General features: G+C 42.4%; 1 protein-coding gene across 3 annotated transcripts in view; it reads right to left on the bottom strand.

Moving 5' to 3' along the window:
* Window positions 1–24778, bottom strand: part of LOC128892754 (octopamine receptor beta-2R-like) — a 148042-nt gene that overhangs the window by 85051 nt on the left and 38213 nt on the right. Inside the window, exon 2 of one of the 3 annotated variants that reach the window (XM_054153313.1) lies at window positions 13179–13250. The gene's annotated coding sequence lies outside the window, so the exon portion shown is untranslated. Of the gene's footprint in view, window positions 1–2430; window positions 2551–13178; window positions 13458–24778 lie in introns of those variants that run through there. The other 2 variants (XM_054153304.1, XM_054153319.1) reach the window with 2 other exon arrangements.

Genomic DNA, 24778 nt, shown 5'->3' with positions numbered 1-24778 from the left:
AAATAAATGAGATAATGTTACTTCGGATACAACGAACATGTTGATAGTATCCAAGTTTGGTAAAAGAAATTTTAACATTATGTAGCTATCTCTATAGCTTTTTATCATTACTAATTTGATATTAACAAAAATATTAGTAACATATATTCGCTAATGCGACACAAACATATTGAAATGTAAATGATGTAATTGATATTAATTATATATTCGCAACTTTTATTAAACATTTACTTCTATTAAGAAAGTGTCCTCATACTTCTGAGCGAGGGTGTATGATTGTGATTTTTCTGCAACCCGCAAGAAAAAATGAAGGTATGTAAATATTTCGCGATGATTTATTGACTAGGTAACAATATATATAAATATGAAAAAATATAGTTTTAGAATTCGTTCAAAAACATACAAAAATATGAAATTAAAAATTGCACAAAAAGTTATGAAATTGTATCTATTATAGTTACAAAAATTGTATACCCAATTTGTCATCAAAACTGCACTTTTTGCAATAGCATGAACAAAAGACAATATCGAAGAGAATATTAAATGTTTTACAGCAAAATAAACGGAGGAGGGTTTAAATGCTTAAAATTAATACAAAAAAAAAAATCAAGCGACCCCATTCGGATTATACTAATTTAAAAACGCATGCACAACACCGACCACCTCTGAAACCTATGTACAGAGCCACCCCTGAACTTGTAATATCAAAATCAATTCGGCCTATCCTCGCCAAAAAAAAACGAGCGATTTCTCGATACCTTCCGCTCCATTCGAAACGATCACGCGACTTTTCCGACTGAATGTTTCTCATGCAAATATTTTCTGATCAATCACTCTGGCGTGGCTGTACAAAGACAACATACGTCTTTGTCGGGCCATCGAGCGACTTCGTGATACGTTTCTCCTTCGCCGGCGACGGAACGCGGCCTTTGATGTTTTCGTTTTACGGTTTCATTTGAACGGAGGGCAAAGAGAATTACGGAAATAATGGAAGAAGCGAGACGAAGCGAAGACGGTGCATTTGGTGATAAACTACTACGAAATTCCGAACGCGACGACACTAACGCGGCAATTATCCCGGAATTTCCATTCGATGCGTCGGAATTACCGAGGATCAAATTTTTCCGACGTCGCCGTATCAAAAGCATTCCTACTTCGGAAAAAGAATGGGATACCTTCGGTCCAGAAGAGGATTATTTTCTGTCTGGATGGAGGATAGAATCTTTACACTTCAGAAAATAACATTAAGGGAGTGGATTCCCGTGCCTTGTACGTGCTCGTACGCACTCACACAGCTCCACATCACTGTATACGTACACGGAACTGCAAGGGCTTGCGTATTGTCCTATTTTTGTCTCGAAAATGCAATTTTGAGCGCAAGCTCCTATAATAGGCTCCTCTTATTAATAATATTCAGCAGTATTTCGCGAACAAAAGAAGCAATATGGTGGTGCGTCAGTGCTGCCACGTTGTCTGAGCTAACATACGCTGCTGAATATTCTTAATTATGACATGAAAAAGCAAAAGTAGACTACCTATAGGAGCTTGCGCACAAGTTTGAACATTTATCTAGCGGAAACGACTATTGAGAGGTCTCAAATTTGCATTGTCGAGACAAAAATAGGACAATTTGCAGTTCCGTGTACGTATACAGGGTGTCTTAAAAATGTTGTAACACCTTGAAAGAGGAGGTTCGGGAGGTGATTTGAAACAACTTTTTCCTGAGCGAAAATATTACCCAAGGCTTCGTTGAGGAGATATTAACGGAAAACACTGACCAATCAGAGCGCGCGGATACCGTTGGAGCGGCCGCAGTAGGCGTGGCTACGCGATAGGCGGCCGCGCTCATTCGCTACCGCGAGCGCTCCATCGGCATCCTCGCGCTTTGATTGGTCAGTGTTTTCCGTTAATATCTCTTCAACGAAACCTCTGACAACATTTTCACTAAGGAAAAAGTTGTTTCAAATCACCTCCCGAACCACCTCCTTCAAGGTGTTACAACATTTTTGGGACACCCTGTACAGTGATGTGGAGCTGTGTGAGTGAGTACGAGCACATACAAGGCACGGGAGTCCACTCCCTTAAATTCTAGCCGGTTCAGACGAAAAATAAAGCTCTAGCATTTCCAGAAAGGTATACGAGCGTCTCATTCCTAAAAAAAAAGATTAGGATTGAAGAACTGAAAAATAAATAAAAATACTAAACATTAGATATTGCTACTTTGTTACAGTTGCCCAGGGCGCCCCCGAATCCGAGAGCCAGCTCTGCTTCGAGTCTGCTTTCCCTCGTTTACAATGCTTGCTTATAATTTCCTTGCTTACAGGTCACAAAATACACAACAACTTTCACGAAACGCGATATCCCGAAACGAAAAACGTTCTTTTGTCGCATTTTAGCGAAGATGAACAGTATTTACGTATATTTTCTTACCAATTCTGCAATTGCCCGAGTTCCCGCGCGATTCTGGTAAACGACGCCATGTCGATTGCTACTTTCCCTCTTCTTTGTAAATCTTTTTACATCTCCACCGTCGTCGTCCACGCAGCTTCCCTATTCGACTCGTCCTTTTTTCCGTGGATACCTTCGCTGCTTCGCCGACATCAAACTGTCTATGCACACTGCTATTTTCAACGTTCATACTAATTTATATGTCACTTAAACAATAGACAAGAATACACATCACCTAGCAGTCGCTGATCTCGACGAAGAATGGCGGCGCGAACGATCGACCGACTCATCGACCGAGATTGGTTCGCAGGGTGGCCGCTAAAGGCGCTCGCGTCGTTACCAGTCATTACATCGTCGCAACGGCGAACATTATGCCGATCGGCAGCCATTCGCAGTGACGTTCTTTCGTCGATAGTTTAATTTAGATGCAAATTAGTATAATCGCAGCTGGTAGTGTGTGGGAGCCTGGTTCAGGAGCGAAACGTTTCTGGAGTGCTCGCATTTGCGAAGAACAATTACGAAAATCTTGGCTGCCGACGGAAAATCCATGGAAGCATCTGGGACCACCGAGACGACAACGTTACATTTCGTTCCATTTCTCTGGACGAGGAGATGAACAGCGCTGCACACAGCACTGGTGAGTGAATATGTACCTATTGTTTCTTTATTTCGATCTAAATCTAATCTATCTTCTTCTAAACGTAAAATTAACCTCGTTATTCATTTCGAAACTACTGTGAAACGTCCATGGCGTCCATTTTGATTTTCTCGTGTTAATAGTCGAAGCATGGTCAGGTATAAAGTCTCCATTGCGATATTTATGGGTCGGAAAGTGAAAATATGAGAATAAAATGATTTCCTTCGAAAGTTCAAAAGAGAATTCGATGTTATCGTCTATAGACGTGAACGCGAGAATCATACGTATTGAAACTAATCAGACTCTCGGTTTACTTTGCGAAGGGTTTCATTTTGTATGCGGCAGTCACGTCACGCGGAACGAATAGAGCCACAATGTAACGAAAAACGAATTTCTAGACGCGAATTCAGAACGTGGAAACGTTGCTGAAGCGCGGACATCGATCAGACACAGTCGCAATTCTGCTTTTAGCGTTCCGAGACAGGAATAGTCTTGGAGAAAATCACTGACCGAAGTAAAAATACATTTTAGGAATTCCTGATCACGTTTTTGATATTAACGCTAGAACTACCGACACTAATCAAAATAACTCGCCGTACGTTGAACTCTTTTTTTTAAATTATTTTATATATTTGAATTCATTACGTATTTCAATATTTTAATTACTGCCAATCTATAACGTTTGAAATTAAACTAAAGGTTTAAATTAAATTTTGTATAAATTTTACGCAATGGAAAGTCTTTAAAAGCGTACGATTTTGATTAAAATCGAGTCTCGATATTCATTTACCCACCTCTTCGGAACTTTATTTAATATTCGTGTTTGTTGGTCTCTTGTAAAAACTTTGTCAAAGAGAAAAATCAGTACGTAGCAGAGTTTTATTAACGTTCCGAAAATATCAATTCGTTGCGTCGTTTTTGAAAAGTACATCGGAAACATTTATTATGTACTCTGGAATAAACGTTTAAAAAATTTCGATAACGCTGATCTGTTGGCACGAACATTCGATAATCTGCGTAAATATTTTTGAGTTCAATAATATTCTTGGCAAGAACAGAAACAAAAAGTAAGAGAAAGCTTCACTTTTTGGGCAGCGGGACGCGGGAACACGATTTAAAATTTTTTTCAGATTTTTCCATTTCCTGTGACACATTCTCTGTACAATGATCTGCATAGATAGAGACGTAGAATCGTTTCATAAATTGTATCGAACCAGGTTGCGTTCGCAACTTTCGACGTGATACCTGTCCCTTGCAAGACACAGGGCGGCTATAGCGACTAGTCAGTGCAGCAGAAATACGGAACAGGCCGCAATTCATTCGACTGGCGTGGAAAATGGATTATCAGAATCCAATTCCGCGTTACACACTCCAATCTAATACATGTACGCGAACGAACGCTTATTAAGGCCAATGATCGGTACGGTCCAACGTGATATGTCGGACTGAAACGGCCGACGGACGTTTTCGGCACATCTGCCCGGACGTTGCACGACGTTCGACGTCCCCTGGTGCCCGTCGTTTTTTAACCGACTTTTTCTAATTACCGTGCTCGACTTTTGCTAACGGGAAAGTGAATTTACAGGGGAAATAACGGCGTTAGTTAGGACTGAAATTGAAATCGACGCGAACGCGTAGAGTAGAAAGTTTTAAACGCTAATGCGCAAATTATCGTTGGCATCAGGTTTATTTTCGAGCTCGGAGCTATCGCCAAGCAATCTTAGACGCAATTACGATTACGATAATAATCAAATGTTTCCGAGTTGTGATTACGATTGTATTTTTAGGTGTTTTTAGACATAGAAATTATTTTCTTCAAAACCGACTTCAGATTCGTATTCCTCAGCCCAAAATATTTAGAAAACTATGCTTTTGTCAAAATTCAAAATTAAAAATTGTCAGTTAAAATAATTCATGATAATAGGGTACGGTCCAGATAGGATAACTTTTTCAATTATAATAATTCATGCCAATATGATAAGGCCCAGATAGGGTCATTTAAAACAATTTTTGATTTTTATACAACCATGCTTTCGTGAAAATCCAAAATTAAAAATTGTCAGTTAAAATAATTCATGATAATAAGGTAGGACCTAGATTGGGTAACTTTTTTACATTTTTGATTTTGACAAAATCATGGTTGTTAAAATCCAAAATTAAAAATTGTCAGTTAAAATAATTCATGATAATAAGGTAGGACCTAGATTGGGTAACTTTTTTACATTTTTGATTTTGACAAAATCATGGTTGTCAAAATCCAAAATTAAAAATTGTCAGTTAAAATAATTCATGATAATAGGGTACAGATAGGTCCAGATAGGATAACTTTTTCAATTATAATAATTCATGCCAATATGATAAGGCCCAGATAGGGTCATTTAAAAAAATTTTTGATTTTTATACAATCATGCTTTCGTGAAAATCAAAAATTAGAAATTTTCAATGAAAATAATTGATGCTATAAGGTCGGACCTAGATAGGATAACCTTTTAAAATTTTTTATTTTGACGTTAGCATACCCATCACTGTCGCGAGGTATCGTGTTCGCGATTGTGATTCTCGAGGTCCCGTCGGATCGATAGATTCAACTCGTTGAGCAATGCCTTCTTCAAAGAACCAACGTATCCCTCGAAAATTGATGATACTTGCTCCTCCGAGGTGAACATGAGCGATACAGGGAAGATTTTCCCATCAAGGGAGGCTCGAGGTCGCTCGAGGTCTCAATTCCCGTGTCGGTTAAATCCGGTGTGGAAAAATCACCGAGGCTCTAAGCTCGCTCCTGCGAATCTCGCGAAAGAAATATTTATGGATTCCCGATGAAAACTGTCCTTCGTATCGGTATTTATCGCCGACTTGTTTTCGACGATTCGAGTTACCTGAGTTCGCTTGGAATTGAGCGTTCTGATACCATTCTCCGAGAGATCCCACCTTGCACGCGTCTCTAGATGACATTAATCATCGACGTTTCCCTCGCAAATTCTTCCGTCGACGAAAATCCGCTCGCCACCTGGCGCTCTCGCCGTTGAAACATAAGATATTCAACTGCGAATAATGTCACACTCTCTAGCTCGTGGAAAATCTTGACGATTGAAATTTCATAACGTAGATTCTTTCGTGCCGCAAGATTTTCCCTCAACCCGGGACGATTTAGCGAAATTAAATTGCCCTCGCGCCGACGAGGATATATCCACCTGGTTTGTGTATGAAACGCGTGCAATTATGGGGGATAGGACGGTTCAGACTATTTTCCGCGAGAAGAATAACAGGAAGGTTAAAACCCGAGGCGTCTGATTCCTCGTAGGTGTCCTCGAAGTAGCTTTCACCCGAGGAACTTTTTACTAGAATCTAAACAAAACCAGAAATTCTATTAACAAAAGTAGTTTTGCGTTTAATCATCCTTAGCTCTAATTATATCACTTTCACAGCCCGCTTACCATCAGATTCTAAAATATTAGCGCGCAGTTACATTTTCGCGAATCCTCTCGCCACGGTCGAAACAGATCTAATCTCGCCGGTAGGTTGCTCGGACTGCAGTATAAAGTAGACAGCATGCACACTTGGGACTGATCCAATTTCTGGCTCTAAGAGATAGCCTTTGAGTTCGTCTCAAACCAGATTATCTCCTGACTTAAATACATCTCGAAAGATGGAACTCGTCCCCTCGATAGCGCAAAAGCTATACCATTCGTGCGGATATCCCCATCTCAAAGTTCCGCTAGCCAACGTAACGAATAAAAAGACCCTTCCAGGCGATACTTACACACGCCCCATAATCTATTCTTTAAATCTCCACTAGTCCAACGATGGTTCGGAAGGAAATTGCTTTCGATCGCTGCCTCTCGATAAGTACGCAAGTTATTGACGCCGCGCAAAACCGAAACTAGACACCGAAGAATCCTCGGAGAAGTCTCCAATAGCGAGGAAACATGGACATCCAACGTTTTCCACGAGGAAGTCTCCGATTGCGACTCTCCGCCCGGAATGGCCTCGCGCGGAATCCACTGGCTGTAATTCTTTTCCAATAGGCCAATCCATTCTTCGATACGTCCAGTAATAGCACCCGGATGCCCCCACAGGCGACAGAGTTTTATCGTCTAGTCCTGAAAGAGAAATCGCTCGGCGAGCACTCCAATTATTCCTTCCAGCGTTCCAATTTAACCGTTTTTGTTTAATCGGCTTTTTGTCCGTTCGTTCGTCCGTCTTCCTTATCCGCTCGTTTCCTCTGCCTTGTCCGACGTCCTTTTCTTCCACGACTCCCTTCCGTTCGAGTCGTCCACGATTTCGCTCCGAACTTTCCTGCCAGACGCTTTCAAAAGATCGACGCGGCGACTCGGTCACCCTAATCGACTCGCTTGTCCTGCCAGCGGATCGCTTCCATACTAATGGGACGCGATACAATCTGTCGTACGACACGTCGCACGACCAATGCTTTGACGAGACCCTTGGACCGTTTGAAACACGATACGATCTGTTGTATGTTAGCATCAACGTCCTTAGGAACCTTTTACGGTAAATAGTTAGTCGCATTTTGGACTGCGACAGTTTTATGGCAGGGTCGGGACGACCGAGCGGATTCCTGATGAACGCCAGGCGATCGGCCGGCGAAAGATGATGCCTCGGCACTAAGTATCGAGTGACGAAGGTCTGTTTGTTTATAACTAACAGATGTGTCGATTGGCAAGCAACCCGACGTTGCATTGCCTAAAAGTACAAAGACGTTGTCCTAGAGGATCTGGCCACGGAGTGGGAAAGGCATTGCCTTTTGGTAAGAGGACTGTGAGGAACAGCACGGCACTTACCCCAGAACCATTGAAGGAAAAAGACGTTTGTATTTTTCTAACATATAAACATTCTTTCACGCGTCCAGCATATCAATTTTGTCGATCCATCGCGATGAGACGATGGCGTAAATCGCTCTACATTTTGTAGAGCGTGTAATATAACGAATGCTCGAGAATTGATGGACTTCCACTTTTCAGGTTTACCGTTGGAAGCGTTTCGGCGGATTTAAGGGTCTGCGCAAAGGACGAGGTGGTACGTGTCTTGCAGCTAGGGTATCGAGAACAATCTGGCCGTTGCATCGTCAGGTACCGGAGCCAATTCCGCACGGATCTCTCGAGGAAATCAGGGCTACGTTGGCTGCAAACGGAGCTCGGAACATCCTATTTGCCGTGGACGAGCAGTCACGACTGTGTGAAAACTGGAGTGAGAAATGGCGCACAAAAATCTGGCGTTCCTTAATTAGAAGATGCTCGAGAAGGATCGGAAGATTTATCTTGCTTTTCCGTTTCGCATCGAGGAATAATTAGAACAATAATTGGGGCACCGCTCGTTCAATTTGACGTCGATGCTCGCAATTGAGATTTAAGCGCTCGCGGAAATAAGCCCGAGAGACGAGAAATATTCGAGGTAATTCGGTAGCTTTTGTTTTCGACCAGACGAGAATATTTGAATTCTCTAACCATTTTATAAACTCGACCCTTCACCTGTTGGCCCGCCTTCGAATTGGCAAGATAATACAATAGAATTATTCTTCGAGGCAGCGCCATAATTTCAAGCACCGAAGATTACGCTTCTTCATTGTTAACGTGTTAATTACCCAACCATTTTTCTCCTCAACGTAATACCATGACTCTGAATTACAATTCTCTCTTCCGTCCAGAAAATCTCGCGATGGATGAAAAACCGCTGAACTCTCGGCTAACAAATCACGAGCTCTTTTGTCTTGAAAAAAAAGAAGGGGGGAAAAAAACACGAGCCGACTAAAACGTGTCCTGGCCCTTGTATGCCAGTCCTCGCTCGTTGCTCTTTTCACAGTCTTCTTCCCCTTGTCAGAGACACGGTTTTATTTCGCGGAAATTATTTCCGTAATCCTGGCTCAACCAGGGCGTGTCAGACCCGACCCTCCGTTGAGAATCAGCCGAGACGCACGATTATTTATATATCGTTTCTGAAAACTATCTGCACTCGACGATACTATCGTTGGGTATGGTAGAATATCAGCGAACGATCTTATGGAAATGCCCTGGTCGGATAACAATCGGTATCAGGAGTGGATGAAATGCGATCCACTTGATTTCGAGCTCGTTGGGAATTCAGCATGAGCTCTATGTAAGTTGGAGAAGTTATCGCGTTGATTCCACAGGGTTCTTTCACCTCTGGATAAGTTTCTCGACGAGAGACAAGAGGTTCCTGGTTTAGAATTTGTTTAATCAAGGACCATTCTCAAATTACGAATTCCCTAGTAAATGTTCGCTGTAAATTATGATTCAGATCCCTCCGAAGCATCTGTTACGTCGCTGAATTTTAATTTACAAACGCGATCATAACATCATAAACTGATATTAACGTTAAATTGCAGTTACGCGGAATTATATAGACGAAACATGTATATAGCGGCAAATGATATTTGCACAGAAATTATCCGAAATATGTTTACGTTCAATATTAGAGATATTCGTCCTGGGTACGCGAATCACGTTTGCACCCCGGAATTACGCGCGTGTACACAAAAGTATCAAAATCGTGTTTAACCTAGGAATAGAAGCGGTGAAAACGCGATCAATAATAACATCGATCGGGGAATATCGAGTGGCACGCGACGATCAATAAGAAATTAGAACTCCGCTCTCTGTTTTCACTGGACGGAGATCCGAACGCGTCAAACGCGAAAGCTCAAACGCAACCGAATTCCTATCTCAGTCGAACAATGCAATACAGAATCAGGCGAAATGCGATATCCCTATCGTGCCGAACTCGCCGCGCGATACCCTGAAGCTTACCGGAATCCCACTCAGAACGATGAACGATTACGGGGGCGACGTACGCTGGTCGATCGACTGATGAATCGCCATCACCTAGCCGGTTGCGGACGAAAATTCAAATGGCCAACGGCGCCCCGGCCATTGGATCCCCAGAAACTAATAGACCGAACGAGAGAGCTGGAACAACCGCCGACCTGCCTCCAAACTGACAGACGAATCCACGTTGTGAAACTGAGATTAGTTCGAAATTCGAGAGCTCTGACGCGAATCTGCCACTGATTTTGCAACAAATGTTATTGTTTTGCACCGGATCGCGTTCCTTCGGAGGCGTAACGAAGAAATTTGGCGCCCAGGGACGTTTAAATAAATTTATATAATACAGGTCACTTCAGATCATTCCATAACTTGAAGTTTCCCATATGTACTAATTTATATATTCGATTTCTTTTTGAACCAGTGATCAAGAAATCTCAAAATTTACCAGGAAGCCTCTTTCGAGGGGTACTAAAAATACCAAAGAATTAAGAAAATCAAAAGAAAAAATTGTTTAAACCGTCCGATTTGACGTGGAATGCCCCTTATTGGCCTATTTATATTGCCAGAGGATTTCAAGATGAATATAGATTTTAACACGAATGCGCCGGACAACTAAGAGTCGATCGTCGAATTCTTACAAAACAAAGTGTGAGTCGAAGCCAAGGCACCTCTGCCTCGACCTACCATTTAATTTAAACAAATTTCTTCGATAGAAGGTACGAATATTTATGGGACTGACTGTTGTACATCGTCGAAGCCTGTAGTCACGATTCGGTTCCGACGTTGATCAAAGTAATTCCCGGAATTACCGGCTCGCTTCCCTCGTTTGCGCGAAAACGTGACGGTCTTGACGGAAACTTCCAAACGAAGATCCTGCCGCGACATTGTTCGAAGTTCCATCCGGGAACCCTACAGTTTCTTAATGCTGCATGTTCATGCAAATATGATGCAGGTACAAAGTCGCGTCGCATCCTTGGCCGGTGATCCTTTTGCTTTTGCTATTTCTCGTGCTCTCTCCACCTGAGGTGGCTACTCCACGAAATGAGATGGAAATCGAATAATTAGGCTCCTCTATATTGAGAATTCCACGTATCGGAGGTGTACTCTTTCAGAAATCTCTTCTAAGAGTGCTTTCCGCTGCCGGAATCCTCCCAATCGAGCGCTCCTCTCTCTTGGAGTCCTCCGCGAGGAAGTACGAGTTCCTTTTCATCGTAGTTTTCTTCCATTGTCGCTCGAAATTCTTTCCCTCTTCTTGAATTATAAATTAATTTACATCAACCGCAGCATCCGGCCAAGTCTAAGAATCTTCTGTGTCTCGATCCGAGCCTTTTGTTCCGGGCAAGAGTTCTCGCCACTGCTACGGATGTCCCCCATTGTTATTTCTTCGTTCTTACTCTGTACTCGGATCATTATTTACCGCGAGGAATGGTGCTCAACTACGACTCGACGATCATTCCGAGGCTCGTTCGTTCTAACCCTTGTGGTCTGCCACTTGTCCAGACTTCGGCCGGTATTAATCTTCGCTGAGACCGCAAACGGTCCTCCTTTAACATGCAAATACAGTCCGCATTCGGCCACGAATATAATTTACGTCTGTCCTCGCTGAACAAACCGGTGAAATCAATGAAGCCCCCGGTTTCTTGGTTCTGACCCCGACAGTTCCGTGCCACCCTTTCTTCTGCGGTTACCTTGTCGAATTAGCATTTTCAGCGGTGAATTGTTCCCTGGGCTAGCGGTGGCCAAGATGATAGCGGAGAGATTTAGAGCTACGTTACAATTTTCCTTCTTGCTCGTTCGAGCCTCTTTGGAATCCTTTCATGACGACGATGAAGGAACTGGGCATTTTTTTTAACACTTACAAGCCCAGAGAAATGTTTTTGTTCGTTAAATCAATTTTTAAAAAATATCACATTATAGAGGATGACAATACGAAACTTTTTTATATTTACAGTTTATTCATAGGACGTTTAGTTTCGGATATTAAAATTGGAATGTTGCAAGTTGGAACTATCGTTAAGTTGGAAAAATTGAATTTTAGGAAAAAGATCTTGCAAGTTTTCAATGTTTATCTCTGAAACTAAACGTCGTATGGAAAAACTGTACATACAAAAAAGTTCCGTCTTATCATTCCCTATAAGCTGCTATTTTATTTAAAATTCACACCTACGTCTTTTAGAATTTCCAGCAAAAATCATTCCGCGACATTTTGAAGAATCTGTGGCGGTAAAGCACAGTCAGCTTATCTAATTTCCGGAGACGTTTTCGATGAATCGGGATTGATGGGTCAGAATTAATGATCCCTTTCGCGAGTTACTCACGGCGCAACGATTTTTCATTAATTCGTTCGGAAATTTTCCGGTACGTTTTCCCAGCGCCGCGCGAGAATTACGCTCGCGGTGAAGTTGAAGCTCAAATTTGCATACTGAACGTGTGTCAGGGGAGATAACTTCGCGTTGATGAAAACACGACACAACATGGATCCATGAATTCGCATTTGCACCGTTATAACACGGTGGTCCGCGCTACAAACAAATTCTAACTAGGCAAAAGTATTTCACGGTTTGCTCCGTGTAACGAAATTTATTCGCTGAAAAAATTATTTGTAAAAAGCTGTTTACTGAAGTCCATGGCAAGAGGTGTTTCGAACTTTTAATATCGCAAATTTTCAATTTAATACTGCAAATAAAATTTGTAGCATGCTACAGATTTATAAATATTTTTTGTGAAATATGAATTTATCTGGTACGAGTAATACTGTAGCGATGTAGCATAATAAAAGGTAGTATAGCCGTAATGTTATGCCGTGGAAGGTGTAGGAAGGATCCGCGAATCAATCAGCCTTTCTCGACACACACAGATTTTATTTGGGAGTTCCAAACAACGATACAGATTTAATTAGTCTCGATTATTATAATAGATAATTATCTGTCTTGTTTCGCAAAGAAATCCCGAAAATATTTGCTACGGCATCACAGTAATATTGCTCGTATTTTTATTAATATTACAGTTATTTAGTCATTACCCATATTTCTAACTACATTTACTACGATTGCAACTAGTCGTCTCTCGGCGTAATTAACTTTACAATTATTATCGCGTCGCTTTGTCGCGATACCTGCCGTGAATTACATTTCCCCCTTTCGAGAAACGAGCATAGCGCGTATTCAGCCAGAAACTACTCCGGTACCCTCAAAAACCTCCGCGCACGTTAAAGGGAGACACAAAAGGGTACTCGAAGCGGCAAATGAACTCGCGTCTGCAGAAGCCTAACCTACGTTTCGAGACGGTCTTACCTTCTGTTTTGCCTCGGTTCTTCGGATTCTTGATACCGCCAGACGAGTACCTTTCCAACGACTTCCAGGGTCCTGAAAATACACACCGCTGTACTGAAGTACGGATTATAATACCAACGAAACGGGTCGGAACAGTATAACTAATTTCACTGAATAATATCGAGTTTATTGCTTCTGCTAAACGTATTCGAGCAAACTTCCACAAGCATTTTCGAAACTATCGTAATAAGTCTAAATTGCGCGGGTGGCGCTGTATTTTTCGCGCGGAAAGTAGTCGTGCTTAAAACTGCGAATTTATTTCTTGAATAACTATTTATTGAAGCGGGCCTGGTTGGAGGAACACTAAATAAGTTTGTTACCAACGCAGACCGGTGTAACCGACGTTCTCCGCGCAGCGGTACCACTCTTGCAGCCGTTTTCACGGTTGTCTTTCATTATTGTTTCACGGATGGGATACGGACAAAGCTTATCACCGTTTTCACGGTTCCGCTCAGTCATTGTTCCGCTGACGGCAACCGAACAAAGAGTTCCCAAGTCGTGCAAAGGGTGTCCTGGGCAACGGTAACATAGCAGGACATCCTCTCTCGCTCTTCCTCCGCGTGACGTTTGTCAGTTCTTCCAGTCAGTCCAACCGTAAAAGTCTAAAAAGTTTCACCGTTCAAGCCATTTCCAGAATAGCTCTTGTTCTTTAGTCGTAGGGTTACGATTCCATTTCCGATGGTACCCGAACGAGCCATTACGCCGACGGGTGTGATCCAAGCTGCTCGAGAGCCCGTTGAGAGGCAACCGGGAACTAAGTTGCGTTTGAAGTGGTTATTCTAACGAGCGACCGCGGAGTAAACAGATCATAACACGGGTTCAGCCATGCGACTCCGGCTTCTTGTTCACTAGGCTATCAAATCAACCCAGGGTTGAGCTAATAGAGCTTAACCGCTCTTTGAAACGATCCACACACGATACGATCTGTCGCACGACAGATCGCACGGACATCACCAGTTTTGTCATTAAGAAATGAAAATACCGACCTTCGCAATTTTTATCAAAACGGAAGCAACAAAATGAAACCACACATGACATAATTTGGACAATAATTAACGAAATTACATGAAAAATCTGATTGCATAATTGAAAAGTGCTTTTGTTAAAAGTAGTCACCAAGAATCCAACGGCATCACGTTCACGTTGATAGGATAAAGAATAAAGAATTCACTTTGATGAAAAATTGATTCAAACAATCGAAGGAACTCGTCGAAGCGATTTGTCGTACGACAAGTCATACGACAGATCGTGTCGTGTATGGAGCGTTTAAAGCTGTTCGAAGTGTACACGTTTCTCAGTCTGATCGGCCAGTAGTGAAAGGCTGATTAGTCTACTATACGTTGAAAGACTTTATCGCTTCCAAACTAACTACTACATCGCACTTTACTACTGCGTTTTAGGCGAATTAGATATACATAGATGCCTAGGTCTGATCAGTGCATGCCCCCATGTTGCATCGAATAATAACAACGGTACATTTCTCGTTTTTATGATAGTCGACGGTTCTTTTGTTTTCTGTTCAACAGGATGCTAACAATGCGTTACAGAATCGGACATTGAAACCTTTTCGTTCTCGAAAAACTGCTAATTGGCGAAGCATTCTACGTCTTGTGTCGTTAGTACAGAATCCACTTTTCCGTGCCATGCGCGTCGCTGATTGCTTGGAATCGTGTAAATATGGCATTCGAAATGGTAATAAAAGATACCATTTATGCGTGAGCCCGTTGAAATTAAAAGCATTTCAAAAATTCACTGGGAATATTCACTCGTCCGAATAAACCACTGGGAGTCAACAATTTTCCCATGGAGTTCATGGGTGCTGCACAAATGTCCGTGCCCCTCTCTTTTCTACAAATGTTCTTCTCCGTAAAAAGTGTGTACCTCTGAAATAACTTTGTCGTTTCTTTTCCATGGGGTAATAAAAGGATAATAAAAATTTGCCCAGCGTATTCTACGCCAATGCGCACGATCGCGCGAGGTATAAACAGTGCACGCACAAAGCCAACTGAGCTGATACGTAGCGGAAAGCATCCAGGCCCGGTGTCCTGGTTTCCGGTCGCGTATTCAATCCCTCTAATCTCTGCGACGCTTGCACGTGAATGCGTACGTGGCTACTGTAACTCGAACAGACGTAAGCAACCCTCGCGACAATTATCCACTCCCCGCGACTAGTATGCTCTTTTGCCTGATGTCATTTATATCCCTGCTACTGGATCGCCGAAAGCTCGTTTTTCATCCCAGAAATATGCAATACTAATGTCGTTGCATTTTGTAGGAGTTTAACACGTTTACGCCGCCGTGTACCGCCGGTGGCTCACGCTTATATGTCCTATCGGGCGGTGTGTACCACCGGTGGCTCACGCTCGCGTGTCTAACAGATGACGCGCACTACCGTGCCGCCCCATGACGAGGAACCCAAATAGCAGCGCCGTCGCACAGTGCATTCGTTCGATTTTACTAGTGCTAAAATGAGAAAGCATGTTATGTTCTACCATTCTCCAAAGCACAACACCCGTGCTCGAGCGATCAGTTTATAGTTTGCCGCTACACCAAGCCCCCTGATTTATCTACGGGTTCCTTCTCGTCATGCTCGGGAACAAAGTCAGGCCGAATAGCATACCCGTTTCGACTTATAAACGCGCCGTTCGAGTTTTTTCGACGAGTCGCAATAAATATTTTCGGAGTTTCAAACTGCGATAAATCCGCCGACCGAGTAAAAGTCGTGGCTTTACCAACGACGGTATCGGCGCTGCTCTGCGGGTAGAAATCGGACGAAACAAATAAGTTATTAGAGTTCAAGAGCGTGACTGAAGATTCTGTCTGGAGCGAAAACGTTTGAAAATGGTTGAAAACTGTTATTTTGAACGACACGAATTTTTAGAAAATAAAATGTAGAAAATCGAGTCCTTTTAACACTCCCTTGACGTCGGCAAAACGTTAATTTCCCCGGGGTGGATGAAGCCTAATTTCCCACTCCTTTTTCGAACGATCGTTACACCGGTCCTGGTGTCGAGAAGGGTAACGAGATCCGTTCGAAGAGAAGGGAGGTAAAAAAAGAAGGGAGACCCGTAATTCGACGTGAATAACGAGAAGAGGCGCGATACAGATGTTCCTGAGACGAGGTTTATCGGAATCCACTAGATTCAAACGAGCTTCCAAGCGACCCTGTCAATGTCAGCAGTCCACCCACTGTTTTTCTTTTGTTTCTCCATCAGCCTCGAATCGATTATATTTTCACCCTTCGAGGTACGTGTCCGTACACACGGGTTCGAAAACGACAAGCCTGGCTGCGTAGGAGGGGCTTGTTATCGACAAAATTGTAATAACCGATTCTAAAAATTACTGAACCATCGCTGTCGATACATGCGACGAAGTCCGTGCCTTATTTTTCGTTCAACACGTTCGCGCCGGCGCCTCACACTGGAATGGAACGTATATGTACAACAGTAGTACAGTAAAGTCTCCGTAAATGCACAAATATCTCCATCATAAGTGATAGGGGTGTAAGGGGTATACCCCTTGGGAGGTCTGGGAGTTCGATCGCCGAGCAGTGTAACATGATCTGGGACAAGGTATACCCCTTGAAGGGCCCATGAGTTCGATAGCAGTGTAACATGATCTGAGATCGAATTAGTCGATAAGACAATTTAATACAACAATGAAACTCTTTTTTATTCTAAAACATTTACTATCATATTCCTGACGTTTTTCTGATTAAAATGAGACCAAACACGACGTAATTCGCAACATATTTACTTGTGAGAACTTATTATGTATCATATATCGCAGAACACTAACTGAAAAGAAAGCATGGTAAATATCGTCACGAATTATATCGTGTTTGGTCTCATTTGAATTAGAAAAGTGCCAGGAATATAATGGTAGAATGTACAAAGTCCACCATAAATGCACTAACAAATACAAGGTATAGAAAAGCCCATGGCGTAAAACAAATTAATGGAAAAATATGGGAAAGAATCAGATAAGTGCAATATGGGAGAAAGAGGCCCATGCACTTGAATAAAAACAAGCAAGCGAGTTGTTTATTTCGAGACAGAAAGCAGTTCCGCGAACGTCGGCGTTCGTCTTCCTTCCGGGTCATTCGTTAAACCAACTTCCGATAGTTAGCGAAATAATATGGCTCTCCAAATGGGACTCCCCTTAAACCGAATCAGTGTATCCATCCATCCATCGGTGGTTAAAGGGTTCGTGTCGTTGGCGAGTATCGAATGGACCTGGCTTACGCGTGGGTATCGATACCCCAATGGTCGCTGTGGAGTAGCCGATCGTGTGCTCGAATCAGGGCGTCGATAGCAGTAAATTCCGTGGCGTATCGAGGGGCAGAAGTCGTTACGCGGTTAGTCGTAACGATATGTGAAATAGTGTTAACGCGCCGCTAATTAAAGCCCACTTTGTTTGATTAGACGTCGAGGACCATTCCGGTTGTCCAGAAATTAACCGAGGATTTTGTAACCGCGAACTTGCCACACGCGTCCATTGGTGGACGGAGCTTGAAAGTATTCTTCTTTATAGAATTCGTTAGAAATCAAATCAACGAGTGCATTGTACGATCAAATGAAATTAGACAGGTGATCGGGAGTGAAATGGGAGGCAAAACGGCAATTTATAGTCACGACGATACGCGCAAGGTTATTAAAATCATCCCGTGAGCGTAACGTAATTCGCGATATCATTGAAAACGGCACGCACGCATTGTCCACAACGATCGTTTATATCGGATAATTAGTTTCTATTCGAATTAATTTGTTGCGACCACTTCGCGTGGGCTCAATTAATTAATTGATTAATTAGTAACAGCGATGCTACTCCCCGAAACGAGCGAATCAATTCGAAAATTTCTCCTCGATGATGCGTAATGTCATTGAGAGGACTTATCAAAATCACACCTGTCCTTTGAGTAGTCGTTTCTGCGAACAACGTGGCTTTCCGTACCCTAGCATTTAATTAACATGCACACGCGCCAATGCGATGCATTATTTATCCCTTCCACGCGCGCCCATGCGGCGGATATTAAATAAAAAAAGAAGGAACGTTTTGTGAACAGAAATTTAATTAGGCCGCAGCAATCGATTCGAATTTAGTGAAAATTCCCAGAATTCGAGGAGTTTCACGAGGAAGACACGTGTAAAGTTTATTCATGTACATATGCAGGGTGTCCTTGAATTAGTGTAAGAACCGGAACTGGGGGGGTAGCTGACACGATTCTGAACCATAGTTCCCTTTGCAAAAATGTCGGATGAGGCTTGGTTTTTGAATTATTAACGAAAAACCGCCGACCAATCACAGCGACCGAGTATCCCGCGCTCAGCCGCGAGAGGTTGATTCGAGTCAGGACGCTCCGCCCACTCAACGGGCCCGCCTCTCGCAGCGCGCGCTACTCGGACGCTGTGATTGGTCCAAGGTTTTTCGTTAATAATTCAAAAAGGAAGCACTATTCGACATTTCTGCAAAGGAAACTATGGTTCAAAATCGTTTCAGCTACCCCCATTTCCGGTTCTTACACCAATTTCTGGGAAAAGTCAAACCTGTCGTTTAATTTCGGCAAAACATAGATGGTGCGAATATTTATAAGACTACCTGTACGAAAATTCACATTCGAGACGAAAAGAATAAACTTTCTTCGATTTTATAATCTCGATTACAACCGTCAACGCGAACAGTATCCCAAACGATAATAGTCTCTAATAACACGATTTACATTGGCGACGATACTGTTGGGTCTGGTAGAGCTCAGCTGCGATAACAGTAAGAATAATAATGCAAACGGCATTAGCGTCGATTACGCTAACCGGCGGTTAACGGAGATCGCCTCCCCCCCTCGCCGCCATCTTGATCTCTGTCCTTACAACGCGATTCGCGAAAATAGAGGAGAGCTGCAACATAAAAGTAAACGGTGGCTGGGGCTGCAGCCTGCATTCCAGCGTCCAATCTATTTAATTAACAAGCCGGTTCAGGTAGCAGAGTGCCATCGAGGGTTTCAGAGTCCTGGAGAGGACAGACGACCCTTTGTCGCGCGGTGAACGCCACCCCTATCCTCCTCTGTCCCTCTTTTTTATCGTCGAGGGGCAACAGGGTGAACGAAAGCGGATCGAGATGAAATTCTGCGCCCCAGAAATCTGCACCTTTCACCGCGGTAATTCAAACGCAGTCGATTTTCGTTTTATTCTCGATAAAGATCTTCGTAATGTAACCGTAGTCGTTAGTTCTTTCTCGTTTTTTTTATTATTATTATTTTAAGGCAAGGTTTTGATCGGGTCTGATTGGATTGAATTGGGTTTTAGAATTATACGAAGCATTAATATTTGAGCCGTTCATTGCACGAATCTGTTAAGTATTATAAGCTCCTCATAAAAGTTGAGAAATGCGATGAAATAATATACACTATTTTTTAAAATTCCCTTTGTAGTACAACAAATAAAAATAATAAACGGAATATGTCACTCAGGAATATATTATAAATATAAAAAGTTATGATTGAAGACTGTTTAAAAAGTGGAGTTAATCGATCTGTGCAGTGAACAGCTCATTTGGTAAATACCAATACATTTGAAACTATTTGAAATTGCATTAAAAATACAATTTTCTCTTAAAAAAAAAAAAAGAAAAATTAGTGAACCACCCCAACATTAATTCCATTGCTATTTCAAAATGTTGGCGCGCGTCGCTCCAACTGCTGCGATTTATGAGCAAATAAATGGCCCGTTTATCTTATCGCGTGAGTGACGTGACTTTCCGAACCGTCCGCGTCATCCGCGCCGGTCTCCATTGTGAAACGATGGAAATTTGTGGTTCACGCAGATATGGGCGACACCTATCGCACGATTCCTACATCGAATTTCGCTGCAATCGATTTAGCAACGCGTTCGGGGAACCCGCACCGATCGAAAACGGAGTTTTGGCTTCTGGCCGGCGAACCTATTCAGTTGGCCCGTAAATATATCCCTTCCTGTTTGCTGGCCGACCGATAATATCGCTCTAGAGCCGACAGAAGCGATCGATCAACTGGAAACGGAACAACACCGCATCCTCGACTAGAATTTTTCGATAGAAATAGTTGCATTTCGCGGATACATATAAATTGATAGGTACATATAAGACAGAACGCTATAATAACTCAGGGTTAGCGATAGACTGCAATTTGTTCCTCTGTAAATTAGGAGAAAATTTTATTCACTAATATTTATTTGGAAACGACAATTAAAGCCTATTATATTTCTTTATTTACACTCTAGATATCTTCTCAATTATTGTGTATTTTATTTCTCTGTATGTTCTGCACACGTGCTCTCTTATACAGGGTGTCGCAGAACTCCTGTAAGAGCCGGACATGCTAGCTGAGACGATTCTGAACCATAATTTCCTTTGCAGAAATATCGTATGGTGCTTCGTTTTTGAATTATTAACGAAAAACCACCGACCAATCACAGCAAGAGGCGGGCTCGAGCCAGCCTCTCGCGGCCGAGCGCGCGATACTCGGGCACTGTGATTGGTTCAGGATTTTTTCTTAATAATTCAAAAACGAAGCCTCATCCGACATTTTTGCAAAGGAAATTATTGTTCAGAATTGTCTCAGCTACAGTTTTGGGACACTCTGTATTATATTCTCCTTCCGTCTCTCTCTCTCTAAATAGAACTCGATTGGCCCGCGTAGCATGAGAAGCACGGCAAATCCAAATTCAAATTAAAGAAAATATACTTTCTTTACAAACGTGACGAGCGTAACAACCATTCACGGTTGTACCTCGATTATTATTAATTCTAAGAGACTTAGATCTTCCAAAAGCGATGTTAAAGGGCCAATAATCCTTTCTAAACGCTTGTCGCTTATAAACTTGGAGATTAACTTGGAGATTATGGCGTGAACCAACCGAACGCTCTGCGTTCGATTAAAGGCCCCCTCCGTCATCGTCGCGACGCGGTAACATCCGAACGCTCCGCTGAACTAACTTGAACGCGAACAAAATTGCACTTAAATAAGCAATTCCTCCGACACTAATGACAGACCAAGCGCAATTAAAACAGCGTCCCGGGCTCCCCGTAATCCGACAAATTTCCTGCATACAAATCCGTCAAATTATATCCCGTCCTCGGACGCGGCACGTTGCTGAAACTGGCCGCAGCGATAATGCGAATCGCGAACGAATAGTTGCACGCGCGACGCCGAAACTGTGATCGATGAGTGGTTGCTTTCGCTTCGACGATACGAAATTTCCCCGTTATTAATTTAGCAGCGTTTATTTCAGTAAAGCGTCTCGAGGAGGAAAACTCGTTAACGTTTCAGGATTAATTCTCGCGAAATAAGTCAGAGTTTATATACATAAACTTTCTCGATCGGCGTCGTTTGTTTATTTACCTTTCGCGCGAGTCGTCCACGCGGGTTTTTCATTCTTAAGCTCGCAGAGACGAGTTTATCTCGACGAGTGGCTAATTAAGCGATCTATTTACCGGGATAAATGGCAACAACACTCGAACGGCGGGAAAAACTTGGCCGAAATGTTCGGACGAACTTCCCGGGACTCGTCCACCGAGAAACTTTCGAAACTCGCAGCCTGAAAGCTTTCACGTTCGTCAAGTACGTTAAGAAGGGTACAAAAACGCCCCTGGCGTTCGCTCCCTGCCGCCGATACGGAGGTCCGAGTTTTACGGGGAGTTACCCCACCGTCACGGAATGGACAGTACGTTTCCCACGTTAGAAAATAATGAACGTTCAACGTCGGAATTTCACGGCAGATCGATTTATCGGTCGGGGAAAGCAAACCTCGATTACACCAGTTTACAAAATAAAAAAATTAAAATGTTTACGTTCAATGCCAAAATTTTTTTTCTTATGTATTTTGGCCTGCTAAACTCAAAAACAGTAAAATTGGAATTCTTGTATCTTTACTCAACTGGTCCTAACTCCGGTATTTATCCATAGATTTCCTTCAACGAAAGCTTGTTTTCTTCGTAAAAGTGCAATCTATACGCAAACAATAAGAAACTGGACATAATTTAACAATGACTATTTTTACATGGAGATGGAAGTAATGTTCGTGTTCTATTTTAGCAGAAATATGGAAGTTTTATATATATATTAGCCCGTAACACTTAAACTACTGAACCGATTGGAAAACAATGTGAAAAGAAATTGCTGGAAATTTGATCGCCTTTAATTTGGCATCTTGCGCGACCCAATCGGACTATTCTAACTCGAGATATGGCTTAAAAATTCAAAAATTCATCTAAAAAAACCTATTCATAGAAAAATGTTTCATTGCGATTTTCACGTTTACCAGGCCAAAATACATAACAGAACTAGTGTTATCGAACAACCGCAGCGAATTCCGAAAGAGTACTCGAAGCGAAAAATAATATGGGAACGAAAATATTTTTAAAAATTGATTAAAAATTGATCTGCCCACCTGATCCGCCCCAATTACATCCAGACGTGACTTCCCCGCTGTTTTCGAGATTTAACATCCATACATTCTTCCATCCCAATGCTTTTCGATACAGCCCTTTATTGACATTAAAGCCGGAAATTCTACGTGGTTCTCGGGGGACGTCGAGTTTCTTCCTGCTCCGTAACGTCGATTCGTAAGCTCACAAAAGAGACCGAACGTCTACTTGGGGTTGCTGCTAAATTTCCGAAATTAATGACGCGAACAATAAGCTCACAGCGCGTAGCTTGCGGTTAATTTTAATTGAAGTTTGGAATTCTGGTAGGTTTCAATTTAGGTTAGATTTTAATTGAGGTTAGGGCTCAATTAATCGCGCGTTACCGTCGAGACTTTGCTCGCTTTTAAAATTCGATTAACGTTGTAATTAAGGTTATGTTTCGGTAACAAAATTTCTATATCTATTTCGATAACGATACTATTTATTCGTGTTCCATTCGCCTATCGATACCCTCGCGTAACCTCTCGAACTTCGAAGCTTCGTACATATACTCCAACCCGTTCGAAGTTCGCGAAATGAATTTTCTAACGGAGTTCATCGAACCGCTGGAACTTCATCCTGGTTTCTAATATTATACATACCGAATGCTTGATATCTCCTCGAAATCATTTTCAGTTTTTTTCATGCGGGATATATCGCCACGAAAAGGAAACATGATATTCCGATATGAGAAAGTATGGACTGTGTAAAGGAGGATATTTGTCGAGAGCATTCCCAGAGGAGTTGATTCCGGATGTAATTCAGTCCGATGAATTTTCATTTCCGCAGTACGGTATTGTCGCGTTTCGTTCCTTCTTTTTCCGCGCTCGGATAAAGAATCGACTCTGACCTCCGAACGCTACAACCCGCAAATTGCATTAATACCACGCCATCGTATCGTCTTCATATATTCATAATTAACCCTTTGACGAGTACGGACGCACCGGTTCGTCCAAAGTTGTTCTAGCCATACAAAGTACAAATCCGCATAGTTATCTTTATTATTGCGTTTAACATATTATATCTTGTATCATTTCTCTACCACACAATAAATAAATTTTGAAATTTTTGAAGTAGGTACTCATTCTTTATGTTATGGAACAAAGCTTACTCATATACCGTGTGTATTTCCCAAAAATTCCTACTCGTCAAAGGGTTAATAGAGAAACAGTAGTTGAAGCGAAGTATTTCATAGCCCCAAGCCAACGCATAATTATAATTCCGAGATTAACGAGCAACGTCCCCGCCCCTGAGCTCCGCTTCCCTGTCCGTGGTCTTGAAACCAAGGCGTCGATAAATCACACGAAAAATCCGATTTGTCGGCTAATTGTTTACCCGGCGGGTTTTAATTGGCTCGGTTTCGGTCGTTAAGAAGTTTCTTTTTAACGCACCGCGATCGCTAACTAGCCGGGAACTCCAATTACGGCGAGTTACGAGCCTCGTTACACGTCTTATTGCCTATGGAAATTAAAATCGTAGTCGGGGTCGCACAGTGAGTGCGCCGAACTCAATGAGAGCACTTTGTTTGCGGGAGGGGCTTTCAGAGAAGTTTGCCAGCAGTTCGCTCGAGGAGGATATAATGGGTTCGTTTTTACAGCGTGCCGTTTCAAGATTCGGTGCCGGAGAAAACAAAGTTCTAGAAACGTTCTTATTATAGAAAAAAAAAAAAGTGGCAGTGAAAACGGAATAGATTGGACAGACGTAGAGCTTTGCGTGGGATCGCATCGTCTACGCTCCGGCACACACGTGAAATCTATTTCATGGTGTATCGAAAAGAAATCCAACTTCAATTTCTCGCTAGGTTCTTCCCCCCTCGAACCATATTTGTCTTCTTTCGCAATTTAGCCGAAGAATTACTTCCCAAATGGAGTTCCGACGCGTCTGCTAGTTCGCGACGAGTTCTCCGTACTTAAAAATAGTAACAAAGAAACTGAAACGGACGGAATGCAATCTCGGAAACGTCACTATCTATCTTCGTTCAATTTCCTAAATTCAGGCTGTCGCACAATTTCAACAAGGTCCAAGTCCCTTCGACTCGGCGGCATGTGCCAGGAACAAAGAAAACAGCTCGAAGGATTAAAGGGTAACACCACTCTAAAGGCTGGAAAAAAAGTCTAACTTTC

The sequence above is a fragment of the Hylaeus anthracinus genome, unplaced genomic scaffold (genome assembly GCF_026225885.1).
Source record: "Hylaeus anthracinus isolate JK02 unplaced genomic scaffold, UHH_iyHylAnth1.0_haploid 0, whole genome shotgun sequence".
Taxonomy (NCBI): Eukaryota; Metazoa; Arthropoda; class Insecta; order Hymenoptera; family Colletidae; genus Hylaeus; species Hylaeus anthracinus.
Note: the sequence above shows the minus strand (reverse complement) of the source record. Positions and strands in the feature narration are given on the sequence as shown.